The sequence below is a fragment of the Pteropus alecto genome, unplaced genomic scaffold (assembly GCF_000325575.1).
Source record: "Pteropus alecto unplaced genomic scaffold, ASM32557v1 scaffold76, whole genome shotgun sequence".
Taxonomy (NCBI): domain Eukaryota; kingdom Metazoa; phylum Chordata; class Mammalia; order Chiroptera; family Pteropodidae; genus Pteropus; species Pteropus alecto.
The window spans coordinates 3,588,786-3,594,921 of record NW_006443138.1 but is presented as its reverse complement, the minus strand read 5'-3'; the positions used below and the strand labels follow the sequence as shown (position 1 = coordinate 3,594,921).

General features: G+C 37.2%; 1 pseudogene; it reads left to right on the top strand.

Annotated features, from left to right (window-relative positions):
• The first annotated feature begins 5,373 nt into the window (after window positions 1-5,373).
• On the top strand, window positions 5,374-5,492 carry LOC112472348 (annotated as a pseudogene).
• Window positions 5,493-6,136: the final 644 nt, after the last annotated feature.

Sequence of the window (6,136 nt, the reverse complement as noted above, 5' to 3'; positions counted from 1 at the left end):
CAAAGATGGGTCAGCATTTCCACCACTAACACAATTTCCAGAGCCATAAAATTTATTGAAGTTGCTGAAACATGGCATGCAAAGTTAGCCACAAAAAAATTCTAAATTTCCCACAAAGACTCCATCATTCAGTTCTTAAAAATCAAAAACGGAAATGTAAGTTAGTCTAGAATTCATTTAATTAAAATGGTGTCTTCTAGTATACAATCAAACTCAGTGAATGAAAATATCTTCATGTCAAGAAGCAAGGATTTCTGTAGGTATTCCATCAGAGAATTACTTTAAAAAGTATTTTTATTAGACTTCTAGAAAACCCAACTGCTGCTAAATTTGGGGTTCCCCATGAGATCATTAAAAAAAGATTTTTATACAGGTCTTATTTTCTTTCTGGGGGAAAGAAATCCATTTGAAGTCATCATCATCTCTGATTCTTAATGAAGTCGCTAAATTTAATCTTGAAAAAAAATGGGAAATGAGGGCAAAAATCTTGACACTCAATGTCTCATACTAATGTTATTGAGCTACTTCTTATTCCCATCAGAGAGTGGACTTAAGGGGGGAAAAAGTGAGTTTGCTATTTCATTCTCCTTTCACATTCATGCAGAGGCAGTGTCTTAACTGATATTGCTGTAATTGAATGAGCAGCAAATATATTTTAAATCTCACCTTCCCCATTGATGGGGAGCCATTCGATTAAACATTTCAGTAGTGCCTTGGTGACACAGCAAGGGAAAGCTCCCAGACTTTGAGCACTGGGGCCAAGGACTCTGAAGGAAGTTGGAGGCCAGGGTGGGAGCTTCCACCTACAGGTAGAATGGGTGTTTGTCATTTCCTCAAATTTCTTGAGACCACCCACAAGCATGAAGGATGATGCTTGAGGAATAGAGACTGTTTTCAAAAAGTTCTTCCTGGGAGATTTAAGGGACAATAAGAAAATAATTTGTTGGTTTGTAAGTCAGCAGACATGGCTTTTGATCATTCAGATGGGACAGTTCTGCCTGGAAGGGATCAATCTTTTTTTGTTCCAAAGCCTAACACAAACAGATACAAATCAAAGGAGGTGTTCTTTCAATAAAGGAAATTCCAGAAAGGATGCCTAGGCTTAATTAAAATATAACCCTTTGTTTCAAGGGCTCTTCTTACCCTTGAAAAAGGAAATGCAGTCTCTAAAGAAGCATGTGCTGAGACTGGTGAGATAGAATTCTTCAACAAGTAAGGATCTGTCTACTTTGGGGCAGCATCTTGGGGAAGTCTTGAAGGGAATCATGCCTGGAGTCCCGTCTGACTTAACTCATCATCACAGTCCTTCATCACAACATAATGAGTGTTATTGCTTCCTCATGTGGCCTGTGGGCTTCGTTAATTAAAGAATGGAAAGGTAAGGAGTTCCAACTGTTTGCTTTTAATTAATCAAAAGATGTGTTTTCCATCTTCAAGTTTCTGGGCAGCAAGTAAAGTATTTCTTCTGCCTTCCAATATTTAAAAGAGTTCAGTGAAAAAATTCAGCTGTTGGTTTGAGATTGGGTAGACAACACGGCAGATGACTCATAGTCTTTTTCTTTTCTTTCTAAATTTAAAATTTATTGTATTGTAGACTGCTGCTTACAATATAATAGCAGTTGAAGAAATATAAAAAATTGTCCCATATAATCTCATCAATATAAATAAAACTTTTTAAAGAAAATGTTCATATCTTAAACTTTTGCGAGTATTTGACACAGTACTAGGTCATCAGGAAGCACTCAACAAAAGAAAAGAAATAGAACTAACATTTATTGAGCGCCTATGATGGCAAAACCTGTGCTCTTTTTGTCACGGTATACTGTCTTCCTATTCACCTGACTTACTGAAATTTCTAGCTTTAGGGTCATTCCTCCACATTGAAACATTCTCTACACTTTAAATAGAAATATATTACCAGGAAGGAAAACATATAAACTCACTAACCAGCGTCATATCTTAAGAAAGGCAGCACCTCAGAGAATGAGCAGGGCACTGGTATGTTTCCTTTTGGAGGGAAGTTAGGAAAAGCCTAAAGCGGGGTGGTAAATAGGTTTTCTCTAGTGTGCCAGCCCTCCACAATTAGTGTTGGCTGCTGCCTGGAGCTCTGTTTTGAGAAGAAGTTTGGAGGCAGAGAGTCTACGCTCTGTAGAAAAGAGGACTGCAATGGCTTAGTGATACCTGCCTTGCTGGAGGGTTGACAGTAAAGAATGAAGATCTACAGAGCCCTGCTAGGAAAATATGTCCTTCTAAACTATTGAGAGAGAAGTAGAAGTAAAAATTGAAAATTGTCCTATCTCGTAATAAAAATCTAAATCTTTTAAGTTTATTTCTACAAGAGAATTTCTCTGTGCAGGTGTGGCAGGAGACCGAAAAGCCTCTCTTATTAATTCTTCTTCCAAATTTGCTTTCCCCTTGGGGATGTCTCACACCATGGTGGCCAGTGAGGCATCAGGCCATGTTCCTGTCCACTTAATAAATACTCTGGCTCAAGTGTAGACATGTGGCCCTTCACTCAACAGCCTGTAGCACAGCAAAAACATGTTGGTTTATTTGAAGAAGACATCTCTGGGAGGAGCTAAATGTTGTTAAGTATTTAGAGCAGAGACTTAAACTTTTTGTGTCATGCAAGCCTTTGGCATTTTGGTGCAGTCTGTGGAACCCCTTGCCAGAATAATGTTTTTTTTAAAATGTGTAAAATAAAAGATTGCAAAGGAAATCTGTTATATTGAAATATAGTCAGTGAAATATTAAAATGAAACAAATGCAATCTAGTAACATGCATGGTTCTTTATTACTACATTAAATAACAAGACAATACATTTAAAGTATAGGCAATTTAAAGTTAAGTTTTATTTTCTAATGACATAAGAGTGTGAAGGCTATTAGTCTTGATTTGATTTGGAACATTAAACGTTGGAGTAGTCTTTAATCTTACTCTTTCTGCATATTGATAAAAGAATATTAGAGAGCAACATAGATGTCTGGATCATCAGGGTGAGAACACCTGATGTTAGTGTTTAGTGGCCGAATGACCCCTAGTCAGAGAGCTGCCTAATTATTGGCCAACTATATCACCTGAACATCTGTAGACAGGAAGACTTCGATCCTGTGTAACTTACCAGCAGATTTATTGTCAATCACAATTTCAAAGTAATGGTGAGCATAAATAATGTTTAGAGATATCTGAAACTACTATAATGAGATATCAAAATATCTGTGATTTCTGTTGGTGACAAAGCTATAGATCATGCCTAAATTTCTGATATTCGTTGCTGTGGTGGACGGAAAATGTTCACCCCTTTCTGTATTCATATTTGTGGGCATTCGACTTTGTAATTCTTCTCGCAAAATGCAAAGTATACTTCCCCACCCTAGGCTTTGGACTCGCTGTGGCAAAGGAATATGGGCAGAAGTGATTGTATGCCAGTTCTGAGCCTAGGCCTTAAGAAGCCACATGTGTTTTTGTTGGTCTCATAGTTCATTCTCCATCACCACGGGAAGAATTTGCCCAGACAAGCCTACTGATCTAAGGAGAAAGACACTTGGTACAGAACTGTCCAACCAACCTGCAAAACCTGTAGCAAAAGGTAGAATCAACTAGCTTAGCTCATTCGAGATCAAACAACCCATCAATGCTTGAGGAAGCCTAACTGAGATCAGAAGAGTTATTCCAGCTGACCTACAGAGGCATAAAAAATAACTTATTGATAGCTTTGTGGTAGTTTGTTATATAGCAATAGCTGACTAATACACTATATTTATAATGTAAGGAAGTGCTAAATTTTAGTTTGTGCAATCTAGTTAGAGGTTAATAAACACCAAAGTGCAATGTTTTCCAACCCAAGTTCACAAACCCTCTTAAAGTAGAAACAGGGTACCCACACCTTAACTTTTCAGGCTCTGCTAAGATCATTGAGATTCCAGAAAGGTGTCAAATAATATTACTGAAGCCAGAAAAAGTTATCAAAATAAGTAAATAAGTATGGCAATAATTCTTAAAAAATAATAATAATAACAGCATGACGACAAAAAACTAAACTTATGCCGTTAGTATTTTAGAGTAGATTTAAATTCATTTGTAAAATAAAATTTTAAATTGTGTTTTTAATTTTTATTAGATAAGTTAAATAAATTGAGCAATACAAAGTGTACAATTGTGACTATTGCTGTCCACATTAAAAACAAAAGCAAATGTAAAGATTTTTGAGCATTAAGAATCTGTCATTACTCTCTTTCTCTAAGTCTAAGCCCAATTCTTCCCAGTTCTCCTCCTCCTGAACATTGATGGGGTGGGGTGGGGTGGGGAGAGACCACACTTTTTCAAGTCAAATACTCACCTTCTTTCTGTTCCAGGAGAAATGAAGAGGAATAACCATTTCATTTAGTTAAAATCTTGCCCTGAGCTGTAGACTCAGTAAGGTAGACTGTCCTCCCCATCGTGTGCAGGCATTATCCAATCCACTGAGGGCTTGAATCTAACAAAATGTGAAAGGAGGAGAAATTCACCTCATTTGTCCCTTTTTTCCTTCCTCGCTGATTCAATTGAGACATTCTATCATAACTTCTCTTGTCATCAGACTGGGATCTACACCATAGGCTACCCTGGTTTTCAGTCCTCTGACTCAGACTGAATTATACCACCAGTTTTCTTGAGTCTTCATCTTGCAGGTGGCAGATCATGTGACTTTTTAGACTTCATAATTGTGCAAGCCGATTCCTCATAATGTATGTGCATATATATGTACATACATACATAGTCTACTGGTTCTGTTTCTCTGGAGAATCCTGATTAATATACTATGTATGGAGCACCAACAAAATGGTACAGTCAGCTCTATACTAAGATCAACACAATTTATTTTCATTTCCATCAGTTTAATTCAATGTAAAGATCAGGCCTCTACACGAGCAAATGCTTGAACCAAAAAATATACATGTCCTAAAAGAAGTCAACAATTTTCAGGAACAGGACAGCTTTGGGAGGTTGGGGAGTATCTAACTCTTCAGGGTCCCTCTACAAGCAAATTTAAATAATATTACCAACAGAAACTTTAACATCTTTCCCAAACTTCCATTGCTCTTACTCAAATAAAAACACTGGTGGGGGTGGAGCGGGGAGGGAGGAATAGACACAACTTCTTAAAAGTATCCATGAACTAGCAAGAAAGTAAGTCATACTTAGGCCAAAACCAAAGTGAAAGTGGGAACCCAGAAAGCTAAGGAGAGCACCCTGAAAACATTTACCAAATCAACTGATCTTGAGCATTAGTTGTCAAAGCCCCATAGGGCTTAGGATACAGAAAATAAGTCCCAGAGCCTTCACAAGATGGTTTATATACTGAGAGACATTATTCACAAATGAAGATCCCAGTCTATGGTCATGCCACCCTGAACACGCCCAATCTTGTCTGATCTTGGAAGCTAAGCAGGGTCAGGCCTGGTTAGTACTTGGATGAGGGACCACCTAGGAAGACCGGGTGCTGTAGGTATTAAAAACAAATGAACAAACAAACAAAAAGAACAAAAACAAAAAAAAAATTATGAGGATCCCAAAGGCCTGCACTCTCTGTGTAAGGCTAAAATATAACCAGTAAGTTCCACTCCAAAACACTGAGGGGAAATTGCCCTTGAACACTGGTGCTGAATAGAATGAGGAAAAAGAAAAGAAATTTCCCTAGAGGAATCATCCCCATAAGCCAACCCTCATATATAATTGAGCCCAAATTTATACCAACTGAATAGTCTAAAGAACCTCAAAGTAAGAATTTAGTTAACAGGGACCAGACTTTTAGTTCCCTCAAGTATGTGATAGAAACAAATGCAAACTTAAATTGGAAGAGCCTCAAAGAATTTCGCCCTAGAGAAATGGGCAGCTCTCAATCAAAAACCCTAAACTAAACAAAACATACAGAAAAAAAGGAACTATGAACAAAAGCTAAATTAAACAACAAACAGCAGAATCAAATCCTCAATACTTCAGATACTAGAATCATGAGAATCACAAAATGAAATAAGTATGTTTATTACTTATTACTATTTATTCAATAGAAGAGAGTCTGAATAATGTGATTAAGCAGTAAGCAGGTTTTTAAAAGAACAAAACAGAACTTCTGGGGGTGAGAAATACAGTAAT